The sequence below is a fragment of the Octopus sinensis genome, linkage group LG10, assembly GCF_006345805.1.
Source record: "Octopus sinensis linkage group LG10, ASM634580v1, whole genome shotgun sequence".
NCBI lineage: Eukaryota > Metazoa > Mollusca > Cephalopoda > Octopoda > Octopodidae > Octopus > Octopus sinensis.
The window spans coordinates 82,163,712-82,183,603 of NC_043006.1; the positions used below are offsets into that span (position 1 = coordinate 82,163,712).

General features: G+C 35.7%; 1 protein-coding gene and 1 long non-coding RNA gene across 4 annotated transcripts in view; one reads left to right on the forward strand and one right to left on the reverse strand.

The window, feature by feature from the left end:
- LOC115216707 (alkaline ceramidase 3) overlaps window positions 1-19,892 on the reverse strand; it is a 343,156-nt gene that overhangs the window by 311,473 nt on the left and 11,791 nt on the right. The gene's annotated exons all lie outside the window — the stretch shown is intronic.
- Window positions 1,442-14,042, forward strand: LOC118765184. Of its 3 annotated transcripts, none has more exons than XR_005001047.1 (3): window positions 1,442-1,456; window positions 3,787-3,985; window positions 14,029-14,042. It is a non-coding gene; the product is annotated as an uncharacterized LOC118765184 (long non-coding RNA). The 3 variants fall into 3 exon arrangements; XR_005001049.1 differs by lacking the exon at window positions 14,029-14,042 and adding an exon at window positions 13,814-13,826; XR_005001048.1 differs by lacking the exon at window positions 14,029-14,042 and adding an exon at window positions 6,547-6,557.

Genomic DNA, 19,892 nt, shown 5'->3' on the forward strand with positions numbered 1-19,892 from the left:
GTGTGTGTATATATTATATATATATAATATATAATATATATATATATATATAGAGAGAGAGAGAGAGAGAGAGAGAGAGGAGAGAGATATGTATGTGTGTATATATATATATATATGTATGTATGTGTGTGTGTGTATGCATACATGTTCACACATATGTGCATGTGCATGGTGGGGTGGGGGTTGGGGGCTGTGCCTTGTTATCTTGACACTGCATAATAGTTGCTAATGGGTGTCACTATCAGACAAGCAGTCACGTTTGTTTCCAATTTTCCTTGAAAACATGATCATGGAGAAATATTATCTTCTTAGTAAAACATGTGAGGGTTGGCGACAAAAAAGGACATCTGGTCATAGAAAATCTACCTAAACAAATTCCATCCGACCCCTGGAAGCAAGGGAAAAATGAGGTTAAAATGATGATGATGATGATGATGATGATGATGATGATGATGAAAGGATTTCAAGTCAAACTTCAGAACTCTCATTTTGCCACAACACACACAACCAGTTCAAAGTTGCGAACTTTTAGTGGATGCTCTGCACCATAGCAGTGTAGCAACAGTTTTCTTTAAATGATGAAATTTTTACTAACTTTTCAAAACTTTGAGAACTTTCATTGCTGTTCATTTGTTTTCTTTTTGAGTTTTGCTATTTTTTTTTACAGGAAAAATAGAGAAATACTTAAAAATTATCAAATGTGGGCTGTATCTGAAAGACAACATCCAACACACTATCACTGAAAATAGCTCATATCAAAAGAAAGGAAAATTTATAATTTCCTTCATACATAACATCTAACCTTTCTTCTACTTTCTTATTCTTTACTAGAGAAAAAATGAGAAGCATGCATACACTCATACATGAAGAGTAATGAAACATACACACATTTACACCTACCACAAAGTATATGTACAGATATAGTTACAAGTATTTCAATTTATACACCTACATATACACTCTCAAATTCATAAATCTCTTTAACCGTTTGGATTCCAACTTGCCAAAGCCCACTCTTTGCTCACTGATTCAAACATACTGTTTTAAAGTGATCTAAATTAAAATCTTGCATCAAAACTTCATATCAATTTTTGTGCCAAACACTCGTTTAATAATAACAAAGCTACTTTACTAATCATCATCATCACCATCGTCGTTTAGCGTCTGCTTTCCATGCTAGCATGGGTTGGAAGATTTGACTGAGGACTGGCAAACCAGATGGCTGCACCAGGCTCCAATCTGATCTGGCAGAGTTTCTACAGTTGGATGCCATTCCTAATGCCAACCATTCCGAGAGTGTAGTGGGTGCTTTTACATATCACCGGCATGAGGGCCAGTCGGGCGGTACTGGCGATGGCCACACTCAAATGGTGTTTTTTACATGCCACCTGCACAGGAGCCAGTCCATCAGCACTGGCAACGACTTCACTCAAATGTTTTGTCATGTGCCAGTAAGGTGATGCTGGTAATGATCCCGCTCAAATGGTGTTTTTTACGTGCCACCGGCACAGAAGCCAGTTAGCTGCTTTGGCAACAATCACGCTCGAATGGTGCTCTTAGTGTTCCACTAGTACGGATGCCAGTCATCGAATGTGATTTCAATTTCACTTGCCTCAACAGGTCTTTGCAAGCAGAGTTTAGTATCCAATGAAGGAAAGGTACGCATAAGTGGGCTGGTTTCACCCCTGGCATAGGCCACTTCATTATTTTTTAAATCAATTGAAGCAAAGATTGCAGACTTGAACAGTATTATAATAACAAAAGAATTTCTCGTAATTATTATTCAACAGAATTATGACAATAAAAATGTCTCAAAACAAAAAAGGTGCCATGTCACTTTGTTAGTGACCTGCTTTAATTCAGCAAAGATCATAAATCTCACCACACTCTCATACACACTCACACACATTCACATACAAATACACAGTGCTCAGAATACACTATCAGCTTAATGTCCTTTATTACTTAAGCAATGGGATGTGTAGCAACATGACTGAAGCAAAGTATGGATTCTTGGAGAAAGGAACATAGATCAATAATTAATAGCCACAGATGATCACGATAACTGGGACAATAGAAATTTGTAAGACCTTAAAATTTAAAGGATGAATGGATACACAAAAGGAAGATGTAAAGAACAAGAAGACGCTCCTACATTTGACAGACAAACACACACACACATACACACACACACAAACACATACACACACAAACACACACACAAACACACACAAACATACACACACAAACACACACACACATATTCCTTAACATTGAACAGGTGGCTGATCAATATGTAAAATGAAACTCCAATCACAAAGAGAAAGCAGATACACACACACACGTTAATATGGGTGAGTGAATAAACAAAATCAAATAGCACTCGATACACGCTCATTTGCACAGGTAAATAGACAAGTACACAAATATTTCTAAGCAAACAGGTATATATAAGTATGTGCGTGTGCATTTGTGTGCATGTCTCAATGTCTGTATGCGTGTGTGTGTGTAAGCAAGTGAACAAATAAAAGAAACTTAATACATTTGTTACTTTAACATCTGGGTTAAACCATTATGACACATGCATATACACAAATATATACACATATACATACATATATATGCATGCATATATGTATACATATATACATACATGTTTATTTGGATTAACTATATAAATATATATGCGTATATGAGGATGAAGTTACATGCACATATATATATATGTATATATACATATACATATATATATATATATATATATATAACATATGAATTAGAGATAAAACCACTATTGATTTAATACTAAAACTAATTTTTCCCTGTAAGTTTGGAGCCATACTCCCTAATATTATATATATATATATATAAACATGTGTGCATGTGTGTGGATGTGTATATGTATGAATACAAACATGCATATATATGTCTAAGTGTGTACGTATGTAGACGTTATGAACACAGTAGGTTTTATGTCTATGTATTGTGAGAATATGGTTGCGTGTATTTTTATCTTTTATATTTTTTCTACCTGTAACTTCCTGTTTATACAATGGTTTTTTCATAGAGTCTATTGCCATTAATAGCCTATGAAATTGCATCATAGCTCTTACCTCAGACATTTGAAACTCCAAGTACTATTATGACAACTTACTGATTGTCCTAAACTATACATATATAAATAATCCTCTATTTACCTAATATCGCGGTCTCATTCTTTTGTTATCACTTTTTATTATATATATATATATATATTATCTAGTTTCAGCTCACGAGCTGTGGCCATGCTGGGGCACCGCCATTAAAAACATTAAATTTATATATATATATATATATATATATATATATATATATATATATATATATATATATATAAATACGTATATATATATAAATATGTACATATATAAATATGTATATATATAAATAGCATCATCATCATCGTCGTCGTTTAACGTCCGCTTTCCATGCTAGCATGGGTTGGATGAATGACTGAGGGCTGGCGAACCAGATGGCTGCACCAGGTTTCAATCTTGATCTGGCAGAGTTTCTACAGCTGGATGCCCTTCCTAATGCCAACCAATCGGAGAGTATAGTGGGTGCACGGGGCCAGTCAGGCAGTACTGGCAACGACCTCGCTCAAATCTTTTACACATGCCACCAGCACAGGTGCCAATAAGGCAATGCTGGTAACGATCACACTCGAATGGCGTCTTTTACGTGCCACCGGCATGAAGGCCAGATAGCTGCTCCGGCAACGATCATACTTGGATGGTGCTCTTTAAGGCAACGCTAGTAATGATCACGCTCAAATGGTGCCTTTTAAGTGCCACTGGCACGGAAGCCGGTTAGCCGCTCTGTCAATAGTCACACTCTTATGGTGCTCTTTGCAGCCCGCTAGCACGGACGCCAGTCATCTAATTTGATTTTGATTTTGATTTCACTTGCCTCAACAGGTCTTCGCAAGCAGAGTTTTAGTGTCCATGTATATAAACATATATATATATATATATATATCAATATGTATATATATAAATATGTATATATGTATATAATGACCTATTCATGAAGCAAGCTGTACTCAGACTGACTAGGACGAATAAGATTCTGGATCTCTACTTCACGAACAATATGGACATCATTCATGATGTGAAAGTGATTCCGACATTAGTCTCGGATCACAATATAATACAGCTGTCTATGTTTGGGCCGAAAGCCTAAAGGAAGCACTCGAAATCTCTCCAATCTGAACTTCCACAAAGCAGACTGGAAATCAATCGAAAAAGAAGTCCTCAGAGAGGATTGGCCAAAATGTCTCTCCACACAAGACATTGTCATGAAACTAGAATGTTTCATTGTCTGTTATGCAAGCCATATACCAGAAATATGTCCCAGAGCACAAGGCCAAAACAAATAGGAACAAGATTCCAAAGGAGAGGAAGATCCTCATGAGACGACGGACAAGGGTTGCAAATCGACTCAATGAACATCCCAAAAGTAGCGAAAGGTCCTGCCTAAAAACAACACTGATGAAAATTGAAAAAAGGCTGCAACAATCCTATGTGAGGGAGAAAGCAGACAAAGAAGCCTGGGTTATAAAAAAACATTAAGTCAAACCCAAAGGCCTTCTTTCTTTAAGCGAAAGAAACAGCCTCAGTATGCAGTAAGATAGGACCCTTCTTCCAAAAGGAAGGCACCCTCAGACAGTCCAACTAGGATCAGTGAAGTAGGATAAGTTCAAAAGTTCCTTTACCACCCCGTTGGAACACAGACAAGTGAATGAACCCAGTGTACTTCTGTACATATGTACATACATATCCATTATTATTGGAACAACAGGATACATACCAACCCATCTAGAGCAAAGTATGGCTGAACTTAGAATCTTGGAAAGAGAATGCAAATTCTTAATTCCTAAGCAACAAATGATCACGATCTTTAGGACTATAAAAATCTGCAAAACCTTCTAAAGATTTAAGGGATGATGGTTAAGTTATGATAGTTTTCTTCACAGCCTTACTACAAAGTTGGTGGTTGGTCAAAATTTACTCTAAATTAAAAAGAGTAAGAGAAGACATGCATACATGATTTGGATCTTTCCAATACCAACTGAACTGGGAATGCATCAAACCCACAGCTCATTCTTTGAAACAAACTATCTATTTCAAAGAGATTTGTGTTAAAACATTCCACTAAAATTTAATGTTCATTTATGCCCCAATCACCTGCTTAATAATGATATAGCTATTTTAGTAAATTCCTCAGTATTTTCAAAATCTGTTGAAACAAAAGCAATGGTATTTCAAGAGAAATAGGGTAACAAAAGGGTGAGGGGGAATAGGGGTTTGATAACAGAGCAAAATATCCAGAACACACAAACGAGAGAAGTGTTCACTATTATTCTATACCAACAGCTGACTATGAATCAGCCATGTGTGTCGATGCCGGAATTATTTTGTGTGTAGATGCGTGTGTATGTGAAATTATGCATATATGCCTAGGTGTTTGTGTGTTTGTGTGTGTGTGTATGAATGTGAGTGTGTAGTGATGGTTGTTTGTATACTTCAAGCTGGATGTGTATGCATGTGTGTGTGTGTGTATGTCTGTGTGCATGTCTATACATATGCTGTATGTGGATATGTGTATGTACATGTCTTGAGTGTATATAAAGCTATGTGCATGCATGTGTGGGTATGTGCATGCATGACTGCTTACAGGTAATGTCTGTGTAAGTGTGTGGAAGGGTGAATGCATATGTGTGTATGCAAATATGCATGAGTATATACATATGAACATACATATATGTATGTGTGTGTACATATATATATATATATATATATGTATGTGCCCATGAGTTTAAATATTTGTGCACGTGTGTACTTGTATGTTTGTGTATGCAGATACATAGTCATAAGTTTAAGGTTCTTTTTATTTTTTGTTTTCTCAATAGAAAAACTATTCAAATATGTTATAGTATGTTTATTTGTTTATTGCCCTGTATTTAATTATTTATTTATTTATTCATTCATTCATTTATTTTTATCCTTTTTCCCTAATTAGCCGAACAGGACTGAATATTGATGAATTCAAACAGCAAATGTATTAACAGATTCCATCTGCTGAGCTGAAAGAATAATTAGAAATATAAATTGCATTTCTATTATTTCAAAATACAAATAAACAAAACATTAGAACTAAAACACACACACACAAATAGGTAGGAAGCAGGTGCGGGTGGTTTTGAAATTAGCTTTAATCAGTACAATTTTAAGGAGAGATAGGGCGATAAAGAGACAAGTGGGGAAGGACAACAGAGAAGCAGAAGAAAAAGGATGATGCTGGGCAAGAGAGAATATGAGGGAGAGAAAGGGTAAAAAAGACACACAGAGAAAAAGAGAGAAGAGAAAGAAAGAGGCCACAGGCAAAAAAGGGAGGAGTAAGAGAAAGAAAAAGACAGGCAAGAGAGAGAGAAAGTGGGAGAGGAGGATGAGAAAGACCGAGAGAAGAGAAAGAGAAACAGGGGAATGAAAGAGAGAATTAAGAGAGAGCAGGAAAGGAAAGGCAGAGAGGAACAAGAGAAATAAAAAGAGAGGCAAGAGAAAAAGCAGCAGAGAGGGGTACGGCAAAAGAAAAAGACTAAAGAGAAAACAGGAGCAAGAGAGAGGGGAGAGAGAGAGAGACAAAGACAAAGAGAGGAAAGGGTCAATAGAGAAATAAAGTTGGGAGGAGAGAGAGAAAGAGAGAGAAGTGGAGATCAATATCCAAGTAAAAGTTAATGGTAAAAAAATATGACTGTAGAACAAATACATCATAGAACATTGGTAATTTGGTAGAATGGAGGGGTTAAACAGAGTAGTATTGGTGTTGGGTTTGTTTCATATGAGGGGGTTTTTACTGCTTAAAGAGTGAGTATTTTAACCCTTCTGATATCAACCTGCCAGAGACAGCCCTTAGTTTTATGATTCAAATTCATTGTTTTAAATGATCTAAAATTAAAACAGTCCATCAAAAAATATTCTGTTAATTTATGTTCCAGATCCCAAATTGATAATGAAGTTATTTCAATGAATTTTTCATTATTTTTCAAAATTAATTGAATCAAAGGTAGCATATCTTGACAGAAATATTGTAATAAAACGGTTAATAAAGGCGTTAAACACAATTAGGCATGGCTGTGTAGTCAAGAAGGCTGCTTTGTAACCACATAGTTTTCGGTTCAATCTCTCTGCACAGCATCTTGGACAAGTGTCTTGTGCTGTAGCATCAGGCTGACTAAGGTCTTGTGAGTGAATTTGATAGCTTGAAACTGTGTAGAAGCCCATTGTATACACACACTACATAGATATTCATTATTCTTAAACAAGAATATTGTTGACAGTGACTCCAAAGTTTTGGCCAGCTAAGCCCTCACTGGAAGCTCACAGAAAGGAACACAGAAAGAAACAAAGAGAGAAACAAGGAGATAAAAAAAATGTGTGTAGTGGCTACCGATCTCTCATGAGCATTATGCAATAGAATGTGAAAATCTTTGGCCATGCTCAAGAGTCATTTAATGGCCTCACACTGCATCATCAATGATTCATTTCAATGAACCTTTCTAGTAATGGCTTTGCTTATAAACGAGAAAGCAGCTACTATATATATGTTAAGTTAGTTAAGTTAAGTTAAGTTAATGTATATATGTATGTATGTATATAGCTCAATCATTCATGTTATGTTTTGTTTACCTATGTTAGCATGGGTTAGATTAATATTTATTACAAAGATTTTATTTTATAGTCAGGAATGGCTGTGTGGTAAGTAGCTTGCTTACGAACTACATGGTTCCAGGTTCAGTCCCACTGCGTGGCACCTTGGGCAAGTGTCTTCTACTATAGCCTCAAGCCGACCAAAGCCTTGTGAGTGGATTTGGTAGACGGAAACTGAAAGAAGCCCGTCGTATATATGTATATATGTTTGTGTGTCTGTGCTTGTCCCCCCAACATTGCTCGACAACTGATGCTGGTGTGTTTACATCCCCGTAACTTAGCGGTTCAGCCAAAGAGACCGTTGAAATAAGTACTAGGCTTACAAAGAATAAGTCCTGGGGTCGATTTGCTCGACTAAAGGCAGTGCTCCAACATGGCCACAAACAAATGACTGAAACAAGGTAAAAGGGTAAAAGATGTCCTCACCATCACTAATTCTTACTTGTTTCGCAAGTTAAAAGAATTTGTGTTTACTTGACCTCAACAGCACAAAGCTAAAGGGCAATTTTTTAAGAGGGAATGTCAACATAATGTCACCATTTTTCATTTAAAGTGTTCAACAGAAGTGGAACAGAAACATTCACACAAACATATACATGTGAATACACACAAAAAACATACAGCAAGCTTCCTTACAGTTTCCATCTACTGGTTCCACTGGTTAGACATTGGTCAGTGAGACACTACAATAGAAGACAACTGCCCTCACCAAGAATATTTACTTCATAAAGTCTACAGAGAAACTGCGAGAGACAGCAGATTACTTGAGAATAAAGCTATGAACAACCAGTGCTACTGTTACTAATTTGCATTCATTAATAACATGTATTAATTAACTAAACTAGTGAGAGAGCTTCTTTTATAGTCGTGTGTCTTTAATGGCATCGTGAAAAGGATAAACGTGTCAATTTTTCATTTCCAATTCTTTCATGAATTAGAAACCTTACAATGACTTCCAGTGTTAACCAAATGGCATGTAACATGTGGTGATGCGGTGGAGCAGCTTTCGCTTTGTTCTACAGATGAGAAAATAACATAGTTTCACTCAGCTTCTATTATCACAATTTAAATCATATGATTTTGCTGTAAATGAGAAATTAAAACAATAGATTTTTCTCTATGGGAGTAATATATACATACTATATACATACAGTAGATTTTATTTATACTAGAACCACACTGTCAGACCATTCTATTGAAGAAAATTAGTCATCAGGTGATCCTAGTCATTGAACTTGCCCAACATTAAAACAAACTGAATGTTTTTTAGCTGTGTTTTCAGACCTAGATGTTAAGACATGCTTAACAATAAGTATAAAGGATTACCATGCATAGAATGCTGATAATAATAGGGTAAAAAAAGACAATACAGTTCAACCCAAACTGATGGACATTTTATATTTGTATAATGAAAACAATTCTGTGAAGGAAATTTGGGATAAGCCTTCAAGTGTGCTTTCAACAAAAAGCAAGTTATTTAATTACTAGCACCATCATCATCATCATCAGCAGCAGCAGCATCAATTGTCCACTTTTGCATGCTTGCATAGGTCAGACAGAATTCATTAAAGCAGATTTTCAACAGTTGGATGCCCCTCCTGCTGCCAACATTCACCTGGTTCATAGAAGGTAATATTTCCCTATGACTGGACCAGGGTCAGATTAAGACCCACAGAGGTCCAAAGCACTTAAAAGATTTTGGTACCCCCATATATATGTAATTCAAAATATGAATAATAAAAGACCAAAAAATAAATTATTTTTCAAAATGAAACAAAACAATAAGATGGAAAATAATGGTTATTTTTGTATATTTCCACTTTATTCATATTTGAAAAGTTTTCTACTTTTTTTTTTTTTTTGTAATTGCAAAGTCTATGATCAGATCATCAGAATTAATCTTATGTAACAGATCAGTTTCTAAATAAAGTGAAGATAAGGCAACCAGGCTACCTTGTTGCATAGTTGTTCTGATGGGAAATATAATATATTACAACTGAGAAAATAGATGCTCAGCTGAGCAATTTGAGACCATAAATATTCGAAACACAAACAGCAATGTCTGCATTTGGAAAGGCACATTCAATAATGTTTATTTTAGCAAGTTTAAAGTGATTTCTTTTGTGCTGTAAACCATTTACCATTTCTGCAGTGCCTAAGCAAGTGCTTATTTTGCTTAAAAGTTAATCCAGCACTGGATTTGGTTTGCTTTCACAGAAGATGGGAAATGTATGACACCACTTGTATGACAATAACACACATTTACAACTATTTCACAATGTCAAGACAACATAGACACACACACACACACACACACACACGTTCCTTTTCATTATTATATTAATTTCCACTTTCCCACACTTCCATGCACTGGCATAGCTAGAATGTATGCCGCTGGGGGCAGCACTTCCATTTGGCACCCCCGGACCCCATAAAAGAAACATATTGCCTATAGCAGACCCAAAAGTCGTGCATTTCCAATGCGAGCTGGCAGAGACGTCAGTACGCAGGGCGAAGTGCTTCGCGGTATTTCGCCCGTCGCTACGTTCCGAGTTCAAATTCCGCCGAGGTCGACTTTGCCTTTCATCTTTTCGGCGTCGATAAATTAAGTACCAGTTACGCACTAGAGTCAATGTAATCGACTTAATCCGTTTGTCTGTCCTTGTTTGTCCCCTCTGTGTTTAGCCCCTTGTGTGTAATAAGAAACAAATATTTTTATTATAATATCGGGAATTATCACATACCATACTATTTCTATATAATCTATTCTAGCTTATAGCTTATAACAGGATGAAAAGTGCTGCCCCTTTAAAAGTGCCATCTGGGGCAGACCGCCCCTACCGTCTTCTGCCCCTAGCTCCGCTAGTGCTTGCATGGATCAGACTGGATCCATGAAAGCAGATTTACTACAACCGGATGTGCTTCCTGTCACCAACCCTCATCTGATTCCAAGTAAGATAATATTTCCCCATGGCCAGATATGTTTCCACAGAAGATTAGAATTGACCAGAACCATGTGTATCATGGTGTTGTCTGTCCACAACTATCACATGACATCAAGACAGACAGACGTGCAAACAGAAACTCTAACATACACACAAACACACACTCATTCTCCCAATGGTCTCAAATCAGCAAGAAAATGAAATCTTATTGAAGAAATTAATGGCTTTTAGAAGATAATAACCTAAATGGCAGAGCAATAAATTAATCTTAATTATCTCTTAGAGTTAATCTAGGCTAGTGGTCATTCTGAAAGAAACCAATAAACGGTAGCGAGAAAAGGTCTAATTCAAGCATGACCTACCACCATCTCCCAAACTTCTTTTTGTTTTTTCTTAGAGCTCAAATTTCAAGGAGTGCTCAAATTCCAATTTTTTCTTAGTGCTCCATTTCAAGGAGAGACAACAGAAAGAATACAGTCATTAACCTTTTCATGGCAACCACTAATAATGCTTGGCGCTTCAAATACTATGTTTCAATAGAAAACAAACTAAACAAATAAGATAAAAAATTTACACACACACACACACACACACACAGACACACACACACACACACACACGCACACACACATGCACACACACATGTGGCTAAGATATATTCACTTTCAAACTATGTGATTTTGGATTCAGTTAAAGCATTACAAATGGATTTGGTAGACAGAAGCTTAAAGAATCCTCAGTCTGTCTGTCTGTTTGTCTCTCTCTGTCTGTGTGCATGTGCACATGCGTACGTGCATGTGTGTGTGTGTGTGCATACACTGTAGCATGCTGCCAGTGTGATTATGCATGTAAGTGTATATAATTTTGCAAGTATGTGTGTGTGTGTGTGTGTGTGTGTACAATTATGCATGAATATATGTGTTTATCTCACTCAGGTATTGATATTGTATCCCTACTATAGTCCCCTGTTATCACCTCCTCCTCCTCCCAGATCCACTCTTATTTCCTTTCTTCGGCTCCCTCTCCAAAAACTGATATGCTCTACATCCAACTCAGTCCTCGATCTCAGATCATTTGACCCACTAATTTCATTCTAGTGCACTTACCTATCCATCAACCTTTTCTAATCCTCTGTCCTATTTCTCTCTCTCATATTTATCTTATAACTTGCCTTCACAACTCTTTCTCTTGCTTTCTTCCCAGATGGTGAAGCTATGTATTCAACTCTTCAGCAAGATACTTGCTCCTGTTTTTCCATAATACTTTCATATCCCTCAGTACTATATCCCACTCAATTTGTGGATCTTGTCTTGCAGGTACTTGGTGACCTCACCAGTGCTGTTAGCAGGGGAAAAGAACCCAGAACATTCTCTGAAATGCCAAATCAGACTGGAATCTGGTGCAGCCCCTCAGCTTACCAGCCTTGGTCAAACCATCCAGCTCATACCAGTATGGACAACGGACATTAAATGATGATGATGATCCATGGCCAATGCCAGTGCAGCATAACCAGCTCATTTAAGTGTACCCTTCAATCATTGGGCAATAAAGTGCGTTTGTGAAGACCTGTTGAGACAAGTGAAAACATTGTTGTGGCTGATGACAATAGCACCCGAGTGGCACCCGTGCCAGTGGAACATTAAAAGGACCATTTGAGTGTGATTGTTGCCAGTGCTGCCTGACTGGCTCCTGTGCTGGCGGCATGTGAAAGGCACCGTTTGGGCATGGTCGTTGCCAGTACCGCCTGACTGACTCCCGTGCTGGTGGCATGTGAAAGGCACCGTTTGGGCATGGTCGTTGCCAGTACCACCTGACTGACTCCCGTGCTGGTGGCATGTGAAAGGCACCGTTTGAGCATGGTCAATACCAGTACCACCTGACTGGCCTTCATGCTCTTGGAGTGATTGACATTAGGTCGGGCACCCAGCTGGAGAAACTTTGCCAGATCAGATTGCAGCCTGGTGCAGCCTTCTAGATTGCCAGCCCTCAGTCAAACCGTCCAACACATACCAGCATGGAAAGCAGACATTAAACAATGATGACGATGTTGATATATATATATATGTCTATGTGTCCGTATATACTAGTAATTACAGCCATCATACACACACACACACACATGCAGAACATGTGTACACACAAACACAAACATTCATAGAGAAGAATGTATTTTTTTAAAATATCCAAAGTTTACCCCGACAGCATTATTTTCTATTGAGAAGCTGTATAAAAATATAAAAGCCAAACTCCATCACATCATCATCTGCCACAACCACTCCCACCGTCAGCACTACCTGCTAAAGTTCTCTAGTTTCTACCTATATGGGTCAAAAACAAAACTGTTAAAGGATGCCTCTGAGTCAAATCTACCTCACATTCTAATTACCATAACATGCTTGCATGTTAATAGTATTGTTGTATGATAGCTATAATTACTAAAATATGTAGACACACTGATATATATAGAGATATATATATATATATATATATATATATATATATATATAATTGATATAGGATAAAATTTTTTTCAAGAAAAAAATTTTAGAAATTATATATATATATTTATATATAAATTTTTATAAATTATATATATATTTATATATAAATTTTTATAAATTATATATATATATATATAAATTTTTATAAATTATATATATATTATATATAATATATATATAAATTTTTATAAATTATATATATATATATATAAATTTTTATAAATTATATATATATATATATATATATAATTTTTATAAATTATATATATATATATATATATATATATAATTTTTATAAATTATATATATATATAAATTTTTATAAATTATATATATATATATATAAATTTTTATAAATTATATATATATATATATATAAATTTTTATAAATTATATATATATATATTATTTATATATAAATTTTTATAAATAATATATATATATTTATATATAAATTTTTATAAATTATATATATATATATATATATATATAAATGAATATGATGCATATACATAGTATATAGAGATGGGAGAAAGAAGCGATACAGAAGGGAAGTGAATAAAGAGAGAAGAAGGACATAGAGAGGAAGGCAAACAAAGACACAGAAGAGAACAATGAGAGAAAGACAGATAAACAGATAGAAAACTAAAAAAAGAGAGAGACAGAGAGAGATGGAGAGAAATGAAATAGGAAAGTAAATGGAAGATGAGACAAAAGAGATAGGAAGATAATTGAGAAATAGAGACTGTGCGGCAGAAAAATTAAAGAAAGAAAAGTGAAGAAGATTTAGAGTGAGAGAGAGAGAGAGAGAGAGAAAGAGGGAACATGGAAGAGAGAAGTAATAGAGAGATAGAGAGAGATAAATAGAGAGAGAGTAGAAAGAGAGAGAAGGGATGTGATATATTTGAAATAACCACCAACGGCAAATAACACAAAACGGGTTATGAGAGAATGCAGACCAAAGTAAGTGCAAAAGACTACATTGCATAGAATTGGGTTAAAAAATAAACCTGTATAGGATGTTATATATACACACACACACACATATATATATATATACATACCTATACATGTGCATACATATACATATATACATACATATACAAACATGCATACATAAACATACATACGCATACATATACATATATATACATATGCATATATATATATACATATGCATATATATAAGCATACATATACATAAACATACATACCTATATACATATATATATACATACACACATATATACATACATATATATATACATATGCACATAGATATATACATACATAAATACATATATACATACACACATAGATATATACATACATAAATACATATATACATACACACATAGATATATACATACATAAATACATATATACATACACATATATATATATATATATATACATACATAAATACATATATACATACACATACAGACATACATACACATACAGACATACATATATATATATATTATATATATATATATAATATATATATATATAATATATATACACACACATATACATACATATACATACATACAAGCATGCATGTAAGCTTGTATGTATTATGTATATATATATATATATATATACATACATACACACACATATATACAAACATACAAATATATGTTTGCATATTATATATATATATATATATATATATATATATATTGAAAAATACATGAATGAAAAGGTGAAAGGCAGCACAAAAGATCATTTAATTAATAACTGGATTCAACAAACTACACAGGACAATACAATAAATATCGACTTGTTGAGTAAATACTATTTTGAGATTTCATTAATTAGGATTAAAAATAAACATGTAACAGGTTATTCATACATACATACTATACATATATACATAAGTGTACACGCCCATATGCACATATACATACATAAACACACATGCATGTGCAAATATGCACATATACATACATACATACATACATACATACATACATACACATATATACATTAAATAGCAAAGTGCAAGCTAATATTTTTAATACAAAGAGAGCGAAAATGATTTTTTTTTTTTTTGTTGAGCAATTGGAATTCTACCCATAATGAGAACAAATGTCATTAGTTTTTTCTCAAAGGCACATGGAAGAGAAATCTGTAACCTGAGTTGACTAAAGGTTAAATATGGGTGGGTATGAGATATGCAGGACTGCTTCACATTTTTTTTCATTTACAAGTTACTTGCATGACAAGTTAACACAAGAGTATAAAAGCAACTGCAATATGGCCGAGTCACAATAGGCATTAAAAGAAAAAAATAATAAATAAATGAATAAATAAAAGAATTTCTTAAAATATGTAGACTTTCATTTTTCTCAGTTTTATTATAAATTATTTTGCAAAGGCGTGGCTATGTCATAAGTAGCTTGCTTATGAACCACATGGTTCCGGCTTCAGTCCCACTTGGGCAAGTGTCTTCTACCATAGCCTCGTGCTGACTATAGCCTTGTGAGTGGATTTGGTAGATGGAAACTAAAATAAGCCTGTCGTATATACGTGTGTGTGTGTGTGTTGGTCCCCCACCATCACTTGACAACCAATGTTGGTGTTTACATCCCTGTAACTTAGCGGTTCGGCAAAAGAGACCAACAGAATAAGTACTAGGCTTACAAAGAATAAGTCCTGGGGTTCGATTTGTTCGACTAAAGGCGATACTCCAGCATGGTCACAGTCAAATGACTGAAACAAATAAAAGAATAGGTTATTAGGTCCCATGGCAAATCATTATTGCAAGAAATGAAATTAGATCCTAGGGCTAATTATATATTGTAAGAAATGAAGTCAACATGCTCTGCTAGATGTGCAATGTCAGCATGCATGTATGAGAGAATGTATTAAGTGTTTCGAGAGAAAAATTGGGTATAAGAAGTCTGTGCTGATATGGACATATGATGTGTATGGATGAGGATAGCTACATAAAAAAGTGCTAATCTTCAATTGTGGAGGAAATCTGTGGAAAAGATAGACCCAGGAAGATGTGGGACAAAGTGGTGGGAAATGATCTTCAGATGTTGAGCCTCACAGAGAATATGACAAGGGACTGTAACTTCTGGCAATTTGCTGTTCTTGAGAAGACACATCAAGCTAAGTGAAATCATAGGCTTACATACAGGCATGTCCTTTATGACCATGGCACCCTCATACACACACACACACACACATACACACACTCACTCTTTATTCTGTCAAGTCTTTCCCCCAGTCTATGACCCCTCTCACCATCCATGATCACCACTCATAGTAAACCCCTCCACTCACTCATTTGCCCACCTACACACTCTCCATGCCTTCACATATCCTTCATACTCCCATCCACCCATTCCAATTTCTCTTACTATCACTTGCTACCGTCAATTCTTTCCCATCTCTAAACATCTCCCCCTCACAACTCCCTCTATCCCTTTTGTACCACTTATATTCCCACCGCTGTACCTTGTATGTATGTCTTGATGCATGTCCAACACCATCTATTTCTCTCTCTCTCTCGCTCTCTTTCTGTTTATCTTTCTTTTCCAACTAGAGTAGCCAAGAATCTCCTCTATAGCAAGATTTCTATCTTTATCCCTCTATTATACTTTAACTTCCCAACCAGCACAAAGTCACCTTCTTTAGTTCCACTTCCTCTCCCAGCCAAGGGGTCTTTCTCTTGCAAGTTACTTGGTGACCCCACTGGTGCTGGTGCCATGTAAAAAGCACCAGTGCTGCTGTCACATAAAAAGCACCCAGTACACACTGGAAAGTGGTTGGCGTTAAGAAGGGCATCCTACCACAGAAACCATACCAAAGTAGACAATGGAGATTGGAGCAGCTCTTTGACTTGCCCGTCCTTGTCAAACTGTCCAACCCATGCCAGCATAGAAAACGGTTGATACATAAAGATAATAATGATGTAATTACAAATAGTAGAGTGCAATATTATTCCAGCTTTCTGCACTAAGGTCAACTTTCACTGATTGTTTGAAAGTCAATAAAATAAAGTATTCGTCCAGGTGCTCCTTCAAATCTTGATTCACACACACACAAAAAAAAATATATATATATGTGTGTGTGTGTGTGTGTGTGGCCGAAGCCAGCGCCGCCTTGACTGGCTTCCGTGCCTGCCGGTGGCACGTTAAAAGTACCAACCGATCGTGGCCGCTGCCAGACTCCCCTGGCACCTGTGCCGGTGGCACGTAAAAAGCACCCACTACACTAACGGAGTGGTTGGTGTTAGGAAGGGCATCCAGCTTTAGAAACACTGCCAGATCAGACTGGAGCCTGGTGCAGCCTCCTGGCTTCCCAGACCCCGGTTGAACCGTCCAACCCGTGCTAGCGCAGAAAACAGACCTTAAACGATGTTATAATGCATAACTACTGAAGTTTATTTTTATTATATCAAACACAGCTTCACTACATCAGCATAGGATCACAGGAGTTATTTCTGTTTTCAAGGCATGTTATCTTAAGAGATCTTTAAATCAAATGATTGCAACTGACTGGTGACAAACATCAATCCAACAAAGAATTTTTGAATATTTATGAGGTTAAGAGAAAGCATTAAAGATGTCTTGGAAAAACTTAAACATATTTGTTTCACTGGGGTTTGGCAAACACTGTGAATGCAGTTAAGGAAGATCATAGAATAGATGAAAGTATCTAAATCAACATTTTGTTTTTTCAAGCCTTCAGCTCTGACCTTGCTTTTTCTTGAACCCAGTTGCTAAGACTCCACTATATGTTCAATCACCTAGCAACCATATCCAAAGGTTTGTTAACACCATATTTTTTTCTTCAGACTCATAAAGCAGGCAACCCATTTTCTATAGCATATAAATGGCAGAGATCACAGAATCCCTTGAACAAGATACCTGTTCATTGCAGTGTTTAAGACAATCATATCAATCAGCCCCAGTACTTGACTGGTACTTTATTTTATCAACACTGAAGGAGTGAAAGGAAAAGTTGACCGTAGCAAGATTTGAACTCAGAATGTAAAGAACCAAAAGAAATGCCACTGTGCATTTTGTCTGACATGCTAACTATTCTGCCATTTCACTGCTTTAATCAACAATTATGGAAGCACTCCGTCGGTTACGACGATGAGGGTTCCGGTTGATCCGAATCAACGCAACAGCCTGCTCGTGAAATTAACGTGTAAGTGGCTGAGCACTCCACAGACACGTGTACCCTTAACGTAATTCTCGGGGATATTCAGCGTGACACAGAGAGTGACAAGGCCGGCCCTTTGAAATACAGGTACAACAGAAACAGGAAGTAAGAGTGAGAGAAAGTTGTGGTGAAAGAGTACAGCAGGGATCACCACCATCCCCTGCCGGAGCCTCGTGGAGCTTTAGGTGTTTTCGCTCAATAAACACTCACAACGCCCAGTTTGGGAATCGAAACCGCGATCCTACGACCGCGAGTCCGCTGCCCTAACCACTGGGCCATTGCGCCTCCACTAATCAACAATACCCTAGCAAAAATAGCACAGGAAATGAGATTTGAAAAGGTTGATCAGATGATATTCTGAATTTATTATAAGCTAATAATGAGCCCCTCACCTAAATAACCTTAAGAAACTCCAGAGTAAAATGCATGTCCAACCCTACTCACCAAAGCATTTTGCATAATGTTGTACAAAGAAGTGAGATTTCAAGAAAAGGATCAGATGATATCCAGAATTTATTGCAAGCTAGTAACTTCAAAAGTCATCTATGAAGACAGTAAGGAATTCACAGTTCAGGCAATGAAAAAGAGGTATCTGTACTGTAGAATGGGTATAAACAACAAAGATCTTATCTAAAAGCAAAACACTTAAGTGAAATTAATTTAGAGCAACTTTTAGAAAACAAGCCAGATTTTGAAAATGCATGAAGGTTACATTTCAAATTGTAGCTTGAAGCAACAATTAGAGATTCTTTCAGACTATTTTTTATAAAAATAAAAATGTAACATAACCAGTAGAATAACTATTTACATGATACTGTTACATATTTCTTTTTACCTGTTACATAAACTAAAGAAACTGTACACATTTTTAATTGAATTATATAAAGTGTGCATTATTTATTATTTATTTTTTTTTTCAAATTACATATAATTTCATTAAAAATATTCTTCTGAATATGGAGAGATGGTGTAGTACTATTGTATTTTAAATAAGTGTATATTACTTTCACTAATGAAAATATATTATCTGTATAAAGAGAGAAAAAATACATAAGTAAGCTATATTCTGATAACGTTTCTGAGAGCAAAGTTTAAAAAAAAGTGGAACATGTGAAATTCATTCATTGAAGTATTGAGCACCCACCCACCCACACAAATAGGGTTATAGGGTGCTGTTCTAGGATTTAAATGTGAACAATTACATGTATATATATTCTTTTATTTGTTTCAGTCATTTGACTGTGGCCAAGCTGGAGCACCACCTCTGAAAAATACATGGTACACTATATAAAAGCTTGTCAACCATTGTATTTTCAGAGGAATGAAACTTATAAAAGCTAGCATTTAAACCTATATATATATATATATATAGGTGCAGGAATGGCTATGTGGTAAGAAGCTTGCTTTGCAACCACATATGGTTCCAGATTCAATCCCACTGTGTGGCACCTTGGGCTGACCAAAGACTTGTGAGTGGATTTGATAGACGGAAACTAAAAGAAGCCTTT